The following is a 17,741-nucleotide window of genomic DNA, read 5'->3' as shown; positions in this document are numbered from 1 at the left end:
CTTTAGACATGTCACTTCCCCCAGAAGTGTATTACATAAAAAGCTTTGGATCAGGAAAACAAGAATCACACACATACAGATAAATAAGGACTCCTGAAAATCCGAAATACAGTCCACAGCAGAAAAACAACATAACCTAATGGGAGAGGGAGAAGAAAAGCCCAGAGAGAGAGACAGCTCACAGGGGAATGCTCTGCCGGGCATTGGCTCCCTCTCTTAAACAACAGCTGTTAATAAATCTCTTGAGCAGTGGGAGTGTCAGATTTTTTAGCTGGGAAACAGGGGTAGCTAGCTGGCCGGAAGGGAAGTTGGAGGACTTGTCTTAACTGAGTGCTGCTTTTGGGTAGTTAGCGCACTGTTTTTACCTCCAATGCATATTACACAACAATAAAAATAACGTGTTTTCTACAGATGCTCTTATTTATAATTTACAAACGTTTTTCTTCTTACATATGAATTCTGATTCTGGAGGGCCATTGTGGGTTTTATGCAAATCGGTGGGGGAAGCTAAAGCTCTCCGAGGCTACTCCTTCACACCCACAAGTCTACAAAGCACTGTTCTAAATTGTATGAAAGCATAAAGCTTAAAAAGATATGATTCTACCTATATGGGAATAGAATCTAGAAAAGAGTGGATAGATGTATAACTGATTCACAGCAGAAACTAACACAACATTGTAAATCAACTACACTCCAATAAAAATTAATTAAAAAATAAAAATATAAAAATAAAATATACAATTCTTACCCTCAGAAAAGCACAACCCAAAGGTGTAAAGAGAATGTAAGGTGGGAATCAAAGAAGGTGACTGAGGTAACTAACTGTTGACTATGGGCACAGTACAGAACTATTCAACCTCCAGGTTACAAATGGTAACACAGATGTTCAGGGTTAAGTTGATTTTAAAATTCTGCCTTAACACTGTGTTGATGATGGCAAAATATTCCCATGGAGGGGGGTTATAGGAACAAGGAAGGAGATGTGTCTTTTCCTAACACACCGGGTGATGTGGTCCTAAGCCATGATGAGTCTGGAGAGGCACCTCCTCCCATGTAACAGCTTTTTGGGAAACAGGTAATATGAGCTATTTCAAGTCCTATGGAGAGTTTAACTTGGGTCTGGAGGCTTGGAAAAAAAATCCAGATGGAGTGGCTTCAATTCAATACATATTTACTGGGTACATTTGTATCAGGCACTACGTTGGGGACAAAATAAGACAAAGGTCTCCATCCTCAGAGTCAATGGAAGACATTTTCATCTCTGACATCTCAGAATCACACTCAGGATCTTACCTGTACATACTAAAGCGAGGATCCACCAACACAACTGGTCTTGCATTTTCTAGAAGCTTCTTGTCTTTGAGATTGTGTGCCATTTCTGAACAGAGTACAAAAAATAAAATGTAAAAGGTGCTCTGGCATGCTCTTTAACTCTCAAATGCAGACCTCAGGGAAAAAAACCCAGCAAATTTCAGCTGATTTTGCTCTTGCTCCGTGGGAGACTGAGTTAAAGCAAATTTTAACTTAATGAACACTAACTGTGAGCCAATTTAAAACAAATATGCCAGACCAAGCCATCCTATTTGGGCAGTAATCAAAGCAAACCCCATCTTAGCCTGGATCAGTGACATCTACCAGAACGTGAATGCCTGGGGAGAAAGACTAACTTAATTAATATTCCTCACTGAATTCTTGATTCTAACCACCATCCCCTCCTCCAAAACCTCTTTCTCTCCACGCTTTCTGCACCTGAGAAAATGGCAACCCATCCTCCCAGCCACTTGCTCTATCTGGACACGTTAACACATCTGCTCTAGACAATGACCGAGTCCAGACCATGACCAAGTCCTGTCAACTCTACCCTCCAGTACATCTTGAATTTGCTTACTTCTCTCTCCCCTACCAGTACTGTAACCCAAGTCATGCATATCTCCCACGCAGACAACTGCATTAGCTTCCAAGCTGGTGTGCTTGCTTCTACCCTGACCTCTATCAAATTCCTCAGATACATATGTGATTTAACTTGTTTATTGGCTATTTCTCCCCTCAGAATGTAAGCTCCGTGAAGACAAAGACCCCTTCTGATTTTTTTTTACTGGGGGTATTCCTGGTGCCTAGCACAGTACCTGGCATACAGTAGGCATCAATAAGACTTGAGAGGATAAATGAATGATAGAAGTCCTCCTGTCCACACAGACAAGTAAGGTTCAGAGTCCATTCTCTTAAGAGTCTTTTTTCCCTCACAGCCACATGAGCCATTCCTCAAAGAGAACTGTCTTTTTACTTCCTTCCTTCATTGTACGGTGATCTTTTAGCAGAGTCTTTTAGGAAAAAATCAGAGTGAGCTCTGAAAGAATCCAGACAGAGCCTGCCTCTTCCTAATGCTTTGGAAAGAGATGACATTTTATAAAGAAAACAAAACAAAACAATCTTAGACCTTTTGAGGCATTACTGCCATCTGGGGGCAATAATATTAATCTGCAGGCAACCAAGAACTTTTCCCTCTGCCTACTAATTGTCTCAATTTTTCTGAAATTTAACAATGATTTTAACCTTGGTATGAGTCTCTTTTTATCCATCATACCTTCTATTCTGGAAACATATGTCCTTCAGTTCTAGGGCATTTTCTTGAATTATTTCATTGATATTTTTCTCCCCATTTTCTCTTTTGGGAATTCTTATAATTTGGATGTTAGATCTCCTGAATTGGCTTTTAACTTTCTTATCCTTTTTCTCCCATGTTCCTCCTCTCTCTTTTGTACTACTTTTATAGAGGCGATATTTCTGGCTCCACCAACATATCTCCAAAACAACCTTCGGCAAAACAAAGCTGAGGGACTTCCCTGATGGCGCAGTACTTAAGAATCTGCCTGCCAATGCAGGGGACATGGGTTCGAGCCCTGGTCTGGGAAGATTCCACATGTCATGGAGCAACTAAGCCCGTGCACCACAACTACTGAGCCTGCGCTCTAGAGCCCGCGAGCCACAACTACTGAGTCCACGTGCCACAACTACTGAAGCCCGTGCGACTAGAGCCCGTGCTCCGCAACGAGAAGCCACCACAATGAGAAGCCTGCGCACTGCAACGAAGAGTAGTCCCCACTTGACGCAACTAGAGAAAGCCTGCACACAGCAACAAAGACCCAATGCAGCCAAATATTATTAAAAAATAAAAATAAATAATTTTTTTTAAAAACAATAAAGCGGAGTTTATTCTTACTGAAGGAAGGGACAGCACTAACTTGACGGAGCCTTAGCCTCTTGGAGGGGGGAGGGCAAAGCTTAGTTATTTCTGAGGTTTTGCAACCTGGTTTAGGGCAGGTCTTTCAATGCTAGGGCTTGATTAGGATTGGACAAGAATAATAGTTTAGTGTTGGTGGTCCCAGCAAGGAAGGATTTTGAGATGCAGATTCAAAGAGTCTAGGGGAGTAAACTGTTCCTTGATGCTATCTATTGGTAAGCTCAGCATTTAAATGGGTTTGGGGGAAGGACATTCCCAGAATAAACAAAATTATTTACATCTGTCATTGCCTTGTGAAAAAGTTCCCTGTAATAATAAAGTTACACTTGAGATGAGTGGAATAGTAAGTCTTGTAAATGCAAACAATAAGCTGTGTGGGTACAGATGGTTTCAGTTCTCAGGGGTCTCCTCACCTTATTTTCCTTCCTTTCTGTTGAATTTTTCACTTCTACTATAGTATCTTCAATTTATGAGTCTTTTTTCTTCTGAAAGCTCCTTTTTAAAGCCTTCTTTCTTTGGGGGAACAAGGGTATCAACAAGGACAGAAAATAGAATTTTTTAAAACAAGTTTCCCTGCCAGCTTCATTGCCTCAAGGTCCTCTGAGTTCCTTTTGGTGTCTGTCTTTCATGCTGGGCTTTCCTGGATTGTCTGAGGGTGAGCCTTGGCTGTCCGTGAGGAGCAATGAGACCAACAGCAGGGGTGAGGCAGGGTAGAAGGCCGGGCCGGTCAGTGCAGGGTGATCGTATTAGGACTGCAGGGTTTTACCCCTCTTGGGCTGGAAAGTTTTCCCACTGAGGAATTATCCAATTGCCTGTGGGTCAAGGAAGGCATGGAACAAGCCTGGTTGCCCGCGTTCTCAGAGCTGTGTTGCAGAAGGGGGCTGAGATATCACCATCCAATACTGAGGTTTACTTGATTCTAATTTTCATTACAGTATCTCTGTCCTCAGCTATGCCTCTTATTTTTTTGTCTCACTCACACTCCCCCTTTCAGAGACATCTAGTATCTCCACCACCTAATCTTTCCTGGGGGTTCTAAAAATTGGCTTGTTATGGCTTCCCCACTAATAGCTTAGTGAATTACTACTCTGCTAAGTCAGTTTCCACTCTTCCAAAATGTGGTTGCTGTCATCTGCTCACCCAGGTTCTTTGTCTTGTGGGTTTATGCATTTTGAACTTATTCCTTTTAGAAGACTTTGGATAGGCAGCAGAGATAAATGAATGTGTTCATTCAACCACTTTTAACTAGGAGTCTGCATTATATTCCTAAGGTTCCCTCCAACACTAAATACTGTGATTTTAAGTGCATTTTTGTTAAAGCAAGAGTGAACATAGTTGGGAATGGTACTGGAGCAAGTACAACTTAGGAATCTCATGTCCAAATGCATTAGGAGAAGAGAGGTAATTAGCTTTTTTTCCTCCCAATAATCAGTCTGGGAAGGCTTTATGGAAAAAGCAAAATTTGAGGAACTATTTATATAAGAAATACTCATTTTGACACAGAGTAGATGAAAAAATATTTTAATAACTAAACCTGAGGACTTATTTATTTATACATTTTAAAAAGCAGCAGGAGTGGAATAAAAGAGAAGTTGAGGGAGCCTACAGCAAACTTATTCTTGATCCAGAATGCAACAGGGACCTACCATCAGGCTTTAGGTAGTGAAATGGTATCAGAAAGGCGTGAAAAGAAAGATAACGTAGGAAACTTTGGTATCAATTATAAGGATAAACTGAGGGAGGAAGAGACAATACTAAAAAAGAAGAAGAAGAAGAAGAAGTTTTTTAAAGAAATGGAAAAGCCAATCTTCTAAAATTCATAGCGAAATGCAAAGGACCTTGATCAGCCAAAACAATACTGAGAAAGAAGAACAAAGTTGGAGGACTCCCTCTCCAATTTCCAAACTTACTATATGGCTATGGTAACCTAGAACAGTGTGGTACTGGCATAGGATAGACATATAGACCAATGGAATATAACTGAGAGTCCAGAAATAAACCCATACATCTATGGCCAATTGATTTTCAACAAGCATGCCAAGACTATTTGACAAGGAAAGAATAGTCTCTTCCATAAATGGTGCTGGGACAACTGGATACCCACACTCCTACTTCATATGATATATCAAAATTAACTCAAAATGGATCAACAGCCTAAATATAAGAGATAAAACTATAAAACTCTTAGAAGGATACATATGGGTAAATCTTCAGGACCTTGGAATCAGAATGGATTCTTAGATATGACACAAAAAGCACAAGCAACAAAAGAAAAATGAATAAATTAGACTTTATCAAGATTGAAAACTTGTTCATCAAAGGACATTATCAGGAAAATGAGAAAGACAACCCATAGAATAAGAGAAAATATTTGCAAATCACATGACTAATATAGAGTCTAGGGGCTTCCCTGGTGGCACAGTGGTTAAGACTCCACACTCCCAATGCAGGGGGCCTGGGTTCAATCCCTGGTCAGGAAACTAGATCCCACATGCATGTCGCAAATAAGAGTTCTCATGCCACAACTAAGGAGCCCGCATGCTGCAACTAAGGAGCCCTTGAGCCGTGACTAAGGAGCCCACCTGCTGCAACTAAGACGCGACACAACCAAATAAATAAATATTAAAAAAAAAAAGAGTCTAGTATTCAGAATGTATAAAGAACTCTTACAACTCAACAACAAAAAGATAAACAACCCGAAGTAAAAATGGGCAAATAACTTGAATAGACATGTCTTCAAACAAATTATACTGGGATTTCCCTGGTGACGCAGTGGTTAAGAATCCGCCTGCTAATGCAGGGGACACGAATTCGAGCCCTGGTCTGGGAAGATCCCACATGCTGTGGAACAACTAAGCCCGTGGGGCACAACTACTGAGCCTGCGCTCTAGAGCCTGCGAGCCACAACTACTGAGTCCGCGTGCCACAGCTACTGAAGCCTGCACGCCTAGAGCCCATGCTCCTCAACAAAGACAAGCCACCCCAATGAGAAGCCCGCACACTGCAACGAAGAGTAGCCCCTACTCACCACAAAGAGAGAAAGCCCGCACGCAGCAATGAAGATCCAACGCAGCAAAAATAAATAAATTAATTAGTTTAAAAAAATTAACCAATGGACAACAGGCACATGAAAAGGTGCTCAGTATCATTAATCATTAAGGAAATGCAAATCAAAACCACGAGATAACACTTTAAGTCCATTAGGATGACTATTTTTGAAAAGTGGAAATAAGTGTTGGAAAGGATTGGAGAAATTGGAACCCTTATGCGTTGCTGACGGAAATGTAAAATGGTGCACCTGCCGCAAAAAACAATTTGGTGGTTCCTCAAAAAGTTAAACATAGGATTACCATACGACCCAGCTATTCTACCCCTAGGTATACTGTATACAGAGGAATTGAAAACAGGGACTCAAGCAAGTACATGTAAATGAATGTTCACAGCAGCATTATTCACAAAGCTGAACGGTGGAAACAGTCCAAATGTCCGTCAACAGATGAATGGATAAACAAGTTATGGTACACACATACGCACAATGGAATTTTATTCAGCCATAAAGAGAAATGAAGCACTGATACATGATACAACGTGGAGGAACCTCGAAAACACTATGCTTAGTTTAAGCCAGACAAAAAAGATCACATGATTTTACTTCTGTGAAATACCCAGAATAAGTAAATCCATAGAGATAGAAAACAGTCTGGAGTTGTCAGGAACTTGGAGGAAGAAAGAGTGAAGAATGACTGCTTAACGCGTATGGGGTTATCTTTTTGGGGGGTGTCAATGAAAATATTTTGGAACTTGATAAAAGTGGTGACTGAATGATAATGTGAATGTTCTAAATGTCACTGATTTGTATACTTTAAACTGGTTAATTTTATTATGTGAATTTGACCTCAATTAAAAAAAGGGGGAGATGCTGAAAGACCCACCAAAAAGGCCTTAGGAGTAAGATAGAAAAAAGCATAGTGACACAAATACAAAGAAAATCAAAACAAGGAATTACAAAACTGAGAATTTCACCCTGGAAACAATGATGGATATGAACATTTTTAGCTCAAAAAAAGGGAGCAGAATGTACATAATCACCAAAAAAGCAAATGCAAGGATCTTCTCATTGGCAGAGCTCTGGGAATGCTGGTGGAATAGGTGAGACGAGTGATTATCTAAGACTCACTAAGATACTGAAGGGCAAGAAACCTAGAGGGAATAGAGATAGGGAAGAACCCTGCATTTCTGAGAACAAGGGAATTTGACAGAGATATCTCAGAATGGTTTAAAAGTGGATACAGGGAAGACTAGAAAAGAAAAACTAATACCCTGAGGATCAGGACCTACGGTCAGGGTCAGGATATCGTAGTAAAAGATAGGAAGACACTGAATACCTAACAGAGACTATTCAAGCTTTAAAACTTACAGAGACTATTCAAGCTTTAAAACTTACATCTATCTAAGTAATTTGTGAGGAAACCTTGATTATATTACAACTACACATTGTGTATATACTGTACAGTATATACACATACTACAGTACATGTGCATTGGAGCTCTATGAGTTGAACTACAGTGGACAGACTGGAAGATGTGAGGATTCACAAAGCAGTAATCTAACATTTTAATTCTCAGAAAATAGTGTTGAAAGGTTAACCTAATGAGTGTATAAAGGTATGCATACAAAGGTTTATTGCAGCGCTGATTCTTTTAGCAAAAGAAAAAAATTGAATCAAAGTGAATATCTACCAGAATGGAAAAGGATAATTTACGGTACTTCCATACAATGAGATATTATGAAGACATTTAAAAGGGTGAGGTAGGGCTTCCCTGGTGGCGCAGTGGTTGAGAATCTGCCTGCTAATGCAGGGGACACGGGTTCGAGCCCTGGTCTGGGAAGATCCCACATGCCGCGAAGCAACTAGGCCCGTGAGCCACAACTACTGAGCCTGCGCGTCTGGAGCCCGTGCTCCGCAACAAGAGAGGCCGCGATAGTGAGAGGCCCGCACACCGCGATGAAGAGTGGCCCCCGCTTGCCACAACTAGAGAAAGCCCTCGCACAGAAACGAAGACCCAACACAGCCAAAAATAAATTAATTAATTAATTTAAAAATTTTTTAAATAAATAAATAAAAGGGTGAGGTAGATTTTTACATATTGGCTTTGAAAGAGGTCCAAAACATAACTAAGTGGGGAAAAAAAAGCATAATGTAGAGCAATATATGCACAAGAGTTTCCATTTTTGTAAAACCAAAGCAAATGAAAAGTCCCAAGGAACAAGTTCTATAAATGCATATGTTTGTGTTAGCCTAGAATAAAGTCTAGAAGACCACACACACAACTGTCAACAGCGGTTACCTCAGGTGGTAATGATTGACAGACTGTGCTTAAGTTAATATGCCCGCAGAATAGTGCCTGGCACATAGTTAATGCTCATTACATGTTAACCACTATCATTTTCACTTTATATACTTTGACACTGAATTATTATAAAAATTACTTCTGTAATTTAAAAAAACAATGCTTGCAGAATGAGAAAAACAAATGGCCAAAAACATATGAAAAGATGCTTAATCTCATTAAGAATCAAGAAAATACAAATTAAAACAACAACATCATTTCTACCCATTAGATTGGCAAAAAATAAAACATTTATGATATCCATTTTGTTAAAAGTTTGACTGAAGCAGCATTATCATGCACAACTGGTGAAAAATCAATTTGTATTATATTTATAAAGGTTTAAACATGTAGATCCTTTGATCCAGCAATTCCACTTCTAGAAATCAATCCTAAAGATATAGTTGCCATATACACAAAGTGATGTGTATAAGAATGCTCACCCAGCAGTGAAAAACTGAAAATAACCCAAATATCTATCAAGGAATGAAATTAAGTCACATGGAATATTATGTAATCATTAAAAAGAATAAGATACAGCTGTATATATCAAATGGAGAATTCTCTAAGATGTTAAGTGAAAAAAAGTAAGTTGTGAATCTGTGCCAGGTAGTTTATTGCTCCTTAGCTCCAAATCTACCCTTCTTTGCCTGTTTTGTGATCCTGGACGTTTTAAGCATTTTTCCTTTGCCCTCTGATATGATTTTAACCTCTACCAGTAGAGGGCGCCGGAGGAACTGTGATGAGGAACGGGTAGGCTTCTCCGTGCCTGGGTGCTTGCCTACCATCAAGTTTCAACAGCACCCCTGTGGGTGTCTTCCCACTGAGTTCCCTCAGCATCCCTGTGAGCAGCTTCCCAGAATCGTGGTGGCTTCCTGGCGAGTTTCATCAGCCCTCCAACTCGGCATTCCAGCACATCCAGTTTCCTGCATGCCAGCCCTTCAGTGGGCAGCAACTCAGCAAACTTTGTCATCCAGTGACATAAACCGTCCCATACTCTCCCATATAGTCCAATTATCAGTCTTGGAGGAAAAGAGGGCCTCTTCCAAATTCCTTCCTTCCTTGAATGCTTTGCCTCAACCCTGGAGGAAGTGGCTGCTCCCTTTATCGGCTATCGAATTCTTTGAGTTCTCTTCACCCCTTAGTAGTTAATTCCCTATTACTAGTTAATAATTCTCTATGTCAAACTTACTCTATTTGATGTGTGGTTTCTGTCTCTTGACTGAGACCCTAGCTGGATACAGTGTCTCATTTATGTTTTTAAAAACCTCTGTGTGTATGTGTATGCACATACCCACCCCCCCACACCTGTGTAAATGTACAGACGATATGGAATACACCAAATTATTAACAGTGATTATTTCAGGAAAATAAGTGGGATACAAGGATAGGGTAAAAAAAAGGATTTTCTCATTTACTCTATATACATCTCTTGTTTTAATTTTTTACAATAAACATTAATTCAGGTATTATATAATTATAACACATATATAATATTTAAATATATAATATTAATATATATTAATATATAATATTAATATATTTTAAAATATGGTATATATATGTAATTATGTATAAAATGCCAATTTCTGGGACTTAAATTATATAATTTAAAACAAATATATATTTTTAATATATATAGAGAAGGTATATATTTTTTATCTATATGGCATATATATGGACATATATATATATACATCTCATGCCAATTTCTGGGAATTAAAATGGTGGATGGCTGTTTCATGACTGATGTTTGCTCCTGAAAAAATAAGCTATCTAATTATAAATAGAAAAAAGAACAAATTATAAAAAGGCAATGAATAGTACGAAAAGGACAAATTCTAGGTGATAAGGATTTGAGATTACTGCATGATATCAAGAGATGCCAGAAATCATGGCACTGCTCATCACGTCAAGAGTTGCACATGCAGGAAAAAATGGTAATAGGAAGATGGACAACTCCAGCTTCATGATATTCAATTTAAATAGAAGTTAGTAGCTACAGTATAAGAGGACACTTATACATTTAAAGCCTGCCTAAGCCACTCCTAAAACCTGAGGGCCTTGAGTAGAAGGGAACCTAATAGATTAAACCCTGAAGTGCCAGCAGTTGTCATTCCAATAATTTCCAGCTTTATTTCTCAACTTTCACCCTCGCCTAATTTCCTATTCCACAGTAGCCATAGCAAAATCTACTGCTACAGTCAGAACTGTAAAGTCAGCATTCCCTAACTCCTAATTTAGCAGGGAAGCCTAAAATATAAAATTTTCTTGAAACTAAAGTGTTTTATGACCAAATGGAGGAACTGAACTTGAGGTAGCAAAGTAGATACATGGGCCATTTATATACAGTATAGATAACTGAACTTGTGATAAGTATGAAGAGGCTTAGACTTAAGACATGGAAACTTTGGTGCGGTTAAAAAAAAAAAAAATCATGGCCCTGCCACTATCTAGTAATTCTTTTTTTTGTACTTAATCAGTTAGGCAGGCAGGTTTTAGAGTCAGATCTCCTGGGATCAAATCCCAGCTATACCACATATTAGCAAGTTAATCACTCAGCCTGTTTCCTTATTTGTAAAAAGGGAACAATAGTACCTACAGCCCAGGTTTTTGAAGAATACGTATAAGACATGCACAGCACCTGGTGCTTACTAAGGTCGCAATACATGTCACGTTCACCTTTCAGAGTCTCTGTTATTTTTGTTTTTTGTTTTTGTTTTGTTTGTTTTGTTTTTACCTAAAAAATGAGGGGTCCCCACTTGATTATCTCAAAAGTCCCAAACCTGCCGTACCAGTCTGTAAGTCTACACGATCAGGATGGGTTTCTTAGGCGGCGGCGGGCTGGGAGGATGTACAGAAAATAGTCTAACATAAAAGTCAACGAAAGAAAAATTTTCAGAAAGGTGGCAGATAAATCAGTAGAAACTGTCTTCCGGGAGTATACGTTAGAGAATGTGTCGGAGGAGTCAAAGTGTCAGGTATCCTGTAAAGCAAGAGGTAAGAAAAGATGCTCCTTTCTCAAAACTAGAGGATGTGAGGGGTAATCTTGCAGTGACTTAGAGGTCGAATCTGTTGATCTGTTAGTCCAATGCTTTGAGTAGAATGGCAGTCCCAGTCAAAGGAACCTAGGAAAAGTCCCATTATCAGCCTCGTCTTAAAGGGTCAGACAGCACTTCTGCACTCACCGGGTAATTTGCATGCCGAGTGCGGCAGAAAGTGTGGCTAGGTTGGTGATCATATGACAGCTCTCTTCTAGGCTTTGCTTTACTGCCTCACTCGGAATGAACTCCTAGGGCATTCCGTAAGGTGGGTTATCCTACTCTTCCCATTCCCCTTTCAACGCCCCGTCTGCACTCTCCCTTCCGCGTCCAGTTGGTCTCACCACGCCGCCCGGTCCCCATCCCTCCCTCACTCCCTCCCTCTCCCCATTTCTCCGGACCCTCCCAAACTCCCACCCTCTTTTTCTTTCCCATCGTTTCCTATTTCCCATTTTCAACGGTCGTAGCCCCCTACCTCTTTCCTTTACCACCCGTACACGCTGCTTTCCCGCGCTCACCTTGCTCCAGCCGACCGCGACCCGCCGACCCACGGAAGATTGAAGGCAGAATTGCGAGCGCCACAGAGGCCCCGCCCAACGCGCGTGAACGTCCCGATTCTCCCGCCCCCTGAAGGCGCAGTCCGAGAGCGATTGGTCCCCAGGGTGCGCCTCCCAGGACTGGCAGCTCTTTCCACCCAACCGACGTGTCCAGCCTGCCAAGGTCCGGACAAGGCTCGTTGTTCCTCTTCCAACCTTTCAGTCTGTTCTCCGGGGGGGTGGTTTTAGTACGGTCCTGTTTCCTTGCGAGGAGAGCTGCACCCAGATTTGCTTTACACAGGAGACGAGTCAGAATTAGAAAGCCTGCCCTTCCTCTCCAAATTGTCTCCATGTTCATGTGTGTTGGCCCAACTTTTAAAGAAGTCCAACAAACTGATTCATAGCCATGGACTGAGCTCCATGATGATAATAGTAGCTAACACTCCAAACTTACTGTGCCACAGACACTATTATAGACGCTTTATAAGAATTAGCTAATTTCTCTGTAAGGTAGATGCATATTATCTCCATTTTACAAATGAGGAAACTAAGTTACAGGGAGGTTAAGTATCTTGCCCGTGATAGCTTAATAAGTGAACTAAAACTAGAACACAGGTGGTCAGATTTCCAGCTGTATTTCTCAACTTTCACCCTTGCCTAATTGCCTATTCCACAGTAGCCATAGCAAAATCTACTGCTACAGTCAGAACTGTAAAGTCAGCATTCCCTAACTCCTAATTTACCAGGGAAGCCTAAGATATAAAATTTTCTTGAAACTAAAGTGTTTTATGACCAAATGGAGGAACTGAACTTGAGGTAGAGAAGTAGATACATGCGCTATTTATATACAGTATAGATAACTGAACTTGTGATAAGTATGAAGAGGCTTAGACTTAAGACATGGAAACTTTGGTGTGGTTAAAAAAAAAAAAAATCATGGCCCTGCCACTATCTAGTAATTCTTTTTTTTTGTACTTAATCAGTTAGGCAAGCAGGTTTTAGAGTCAGATCTCCTGGGATCAAATCCCAGCTATACCACATATTAGCAAGTTAATCACTCAGCCTGTTTCCTTATTTGTAAAAAGGGAACAATAGTACCTACAGCCCAGGTTTTTGAAGAATACATATAAGACATGCACAGCACCTGGTGCTTACTAAGGTCGCAATACATGGTCTCGTTCACCATGATTCCATTACTCACCATAACACATGTATACCACATCACGTCATATAATTTATAGACTGACTACCTGGAACAAAAATGTTAAGAATTTATTTGATTGAATTTATTACCATATTATGGTAATATTTATTATTTCAAATCTAAGTTCAGGTAAGGTCCATGGTCAATTTCTAATATTGTTCAGTAAGTTTTCATTTTTAGGATACAGTGAACAGACTAAATTTAAGATTTTCTATTAAAGATCTTGGTAAGTTGATTGTAGAGCAGGAACTCAACTAACTTTGCCAACAAAAAGGTAATTTGAATAAGGAATAGTAAAGAAATGAACCAGTCTCACAGTGGCCTATTTAAACCCTAAACTCTTTTTCACTTAGAGACTGGAAAGTGATGGTCCCTTCAGAGAAGTGCTGACATGAAAAGGCAAAGGAATACATAGTGGTTCAGATTACCACAGAGCAACGAGACTGTATCAATATGTTATGCTAAGTAGCTGGAGGTGAGGACTTCAGCAGTGAATAAGTGAATAAAAAATGTATTTTCTCTTTCATACTTCAAATTATACCAGTAAGGAACTCTATAGGATGTGTTAGGAGAACTAGTTCCTTCCTTTCTTCTCCCATGCTTCATACTTAACTCTGCCCCTGTTGGGAAACTCACTTCCCAACCTTTGCTGCAACTTAGTTCATGCTTTACCAAGTAATTTCTTCGGTGGCCTCCATCCTAAAAGCTGAGTTAGGTATCCTCAGGGCTCTTTACTTTTGGGGCAGAGAGGATAGAATTCAGGCTTAATGTCTAGTATAATTGATTGGGTAAAACTTGTCCTTCCTTCAGATTCTGGATGCTAATGGCCTTCATTATGGAGCTTTAGCAAACAGTCAATTCTGGCTCTGAAAGAAGAGAGTAAGAAACACTCTTGTATTTTTTTCATTTTTTCATTTTTTTTCATTTTTTTCATTTTTCACTCTTGTATTTTTTTTTCATTTTGGCATAATATATATAAGTGATGTGACTACAACTCGTGAACAAAAGTCGGTTATTTTTATACTATTCTTTACTACATTTGGCCTTAATGATGACACAGAGCCACAATAGGAACAAAAGAATTAAAAAAAAAAAAAAGACCATGTCCAGATTGTACAGCTCAGAATTCTCACAATGGACCAAAAGGACTAAATTGGAGAACTAGATTGCCTTCCCTGATGTTAACCTACAGATTCAACAGGAGAGCATCTTGTAACTTTCCCTGCATGGAGCCAGGATTGAGAACATAATACCTCTATTGTGACTGTCACTTATTTGCTGTTGGTTCCAAATCTATGTCTCCAACTCTGATTTGCTATCCTGAACTTTAAACTCCAGCTGCCTTCTTCATCTCTACCTGGATGCCCGGGGTATCCCACAGCATCTCCCACCCAGAGTGTCCAAAATGGGGGAATTCCCTGGCGGTCCAGTGGTTAGGACTCTGCGCTTCTGGGGGTGCAGGGGGTGCAGGTGGAACTAAGATCCCACATGCCGTACAGCGCGACCAAAAAAAAACCAAACAAACACAAAACGGAATTAGCCTATCTCCTCCCTTACCCCCACCCCAGAACTATTTCAGTAAATGAATAGCAGCCCCCCCTTAAGACTCAAGCCAGATTTAGAGAACATTCCAGTTCCCTTCCTCTCCTCATCTTCCCTTCTCACTCCTCTAATTAGTAGTAGCCAATCTCTTGTATCCACCGCCTGTCATTGACTACAGGTAGTGGTTAAGTGGGGGCATCGTAACTTCCTGGGTGAGGTGGCTGCAGTCAGTGGTGGGTAATTCTCTGGAGAAAGAGGCAGCTGTGAGCCATCAGCATCCACAGTCACTGCCGGGGCTGGGGGCTCCAGCCCGGGGCAAGGAGATCTGGGCAGGGCACCCCAGTGTCTACCACACCAGCCCTCGTCACCACTTGAACTACTGCAGTAGCCTTCTCGTTAGAAACTCTACCTCTAGACTCAACCATCTCTTCTTATTCAGCATCCACATGGCAACCAAGAATGATCTTTCCAAAAAGAAACTCTGATCATGCAGCTACTCAAAATTACAGAGGAAAAAGCTAAACTCCTTAACTTTTCACATCAACCCTTCATGATAAGACCTTACACCACCTTCCCAGCTTTATTTCCAAGAAATCTTTTCACCTACCTACACTTCATGACGCTCTCACACTCACACACACATACACACGCGCAAGTTTCACACTGACCTCTGCTCTAGCAATATCAAACACAAACCCTTCAAACTCTCTCATGTTGCCATGCTTTTACACTGCTGCTCAATCTGCCTACAATGTCTTTCTTACTCCCTGTTCCCACTTATCTACCTGAGAAATTCCTGTTCCTTCAACTGTAAGTGCAGCATCACCTATAAAGCCTTCCCTGGTTTCTTTAGACCTACTCAACACTCTCATGGTACCAAATGACAGCACATGGCACATTGCGTTGTAATTGTGTACTTAAGCACATGTCTCTCCAATTAAACACTAAGCTACTCATTTAGTCTCCTGGAACCAGCGTGGAGTTAATGCTCAATAAATGTCAGCTGTTGATCTTCCAGCTTTATCACCTGTGGAATAACAGGTTCCACTAGTTTACCACTCACCGTTTCATGTGATCCTCTCTTACACGCCCCCAAAATGTCTTTTTGAAGCTCCACCACATATTCCCTTCCTTTAATATTGTAGAACTGGGTAAACAAGTCCATGTTCACTTGTGATTTTATTAACTTCAGCATTATTCCTCCTGAGTCTTCTGCAGTTCTAACTAATATGATAATTTATATTTGAGCTGAGTAAGCTTTAAAAGCTGAGTAAGATTTCTATAAATGGGGAATGAGACAGTGTCCTTCCAGACTTAGGAAATAGCATGGATGTGGGTGGAAGAATGAACGCACCAGTGAGAGCACTAACCAGCAGTCTCAGGAGGACAGAGGGATGTGGTGGGAGAAGAGACAGGAGACCAGTGAATGTGGAAACTTGAAGGCCTCGCTGATTGAGATGGAGGGCACACCTGTGGAGTTAGAGTGTGTGTAAGTCCTGGCTCTACCACATCCCAGCTGGGTGATCTTAGGTAAGCATCTTAACCTCTCTGAGCATCACTTTCCTCATTTGTAAAATGAGAATGCTATGAAACTTTAAAAAAAGAAAAAAAAAGACCCCTTAAAATGTGCTGACTGGACGTTAGTGGGGAGACGGCTGGCAGAACAGAAAGGGAAGAAAACCATTTCTAAGGAAGGGGGAGGCCCGGATGGGGTCTGGGAGGACTCCCATCCCAGACCTTGGTGGCCCAGCATATGCAGATGGAAAAAGAAAGATGGAAGTGACTTCCTGGTCAGACTGAAACATCCCAAAACGACTCAGGAGGCGCAGTAGACAGGCTCAGCTATTGCCCAAGCCAGTTAACTTCCTGGGAGAGGGTGCCCAAGTGGGCTGAGAAACAGGAAAATAGTAGGTCTTCCTAGGGTGAGAATTGGGTTGGGGGAGACCACCAAGTGGTTCTGACTCCACACCTGGCACAGAGTCACTTGCCTGAGAGTTGACAGCACATGCAGATAGCAAAGAAGCAGCACCAGCTGCAAGAGCATTCACACCCGTGCTGAGATCAGCACACTTGGTCTCAGTGGGTGGTGGGACTGGAGCAGAGGAATTTCTGGGCAACTGCAGGGTTCATGCCCCCCAAGGTAATCGAGGAGCCCACGGGGCAACCCACCAACACCTGAAAAACAGGAGGCTCCTCAAAACAAGGCTGCTGAGGAATAACACTTATGTTCAATCTTTGTGTTTCCAAGTAGAGAGACGTCAGCTAAATGAGGTTCCCTCCCTCACTCCTCCTTGGGTATTTGTGTTCGGGATATGCTGGGAGGAGACTTGTGTGAGTGGTGAGCTTGGGAGAAGGGACACAGCATATGAGGTTCAGTCTCTCACTTCCTCCTCTTTGGGACCCAGCCTAATCTCGGGATGCAGATATTTTAGTCTGTAGACTAAAGAGACTGTTCCTGCAGAGCGAGGCCTGAAGTTGTCCTTGGATATTTGTCCTGGGTGGAAAAGGGCTGTGCATTCTTCAACTTAGCTTTCATCAGTCGAAAAAGGAAAAGAAAAAAAGCTGACATTCTCTTTTAATTAATTTAAAGATATTTTTTTGAAATTGATAAATTACTAACTTTATTTATCGAAAATAAATTTATTTTCAAACTTTCAGAAAAATTGCAAGTACAGTACAAAGAATATCCACATACCCCTCACCCAGGGGGTGTTACATTTGATCACATTTGCTCCTTCTGTATGTGTATTGTATGTATATATATAATTAGTTGTTTTCTGAGCCTT

General features: G+C 40.8%; 1 long non-coding RNA gene across 2 annotated transcripts in view; it reads right to left on the bottom strand.

Moving 5' to 3' along the window:
• LOC309627163 overlaps positions 1 to 12,265 on the bottom strand; it is a 73,611-nt gene extending 61,346 nt beyond the window's left edge. For both annotated transcript variants that reach the window (XR_014243551.1, XR_014243552.1), the window contains exons 1-2: positions 12,192 to 12,265; positions 1,294 to 1,378 (exon numbers count right to left, since the gene is read on the bottom strand). This is a non-coding gene — a long non-coding RNA (uncharacterized lncRNA). The remainder of the gene's footprint in view (positions 1 to 1,293; positions 1,379 to 12,191) is intronic.
• Between the last annotated feature and the right edge of the window lie 5,476 nt (positions 12,266 to 17,741).

Source organism: Balaenoptera borealis (genome assembly GCF_965194805.1).
Source record: "Balaenoptera borealis genome assembly, chromosome: 3".
Taxonomy (NCBI): domain Eukaryota; kingdom Metazoa; phylum Chordata; class Mammalia; order Artiodactyla; family Balaenopteridae; genus Balaenoptera; species Balaenoptera borealis.
This window is presented reverse-complemented; position numbering and strand designations above follow the sequence as displayed.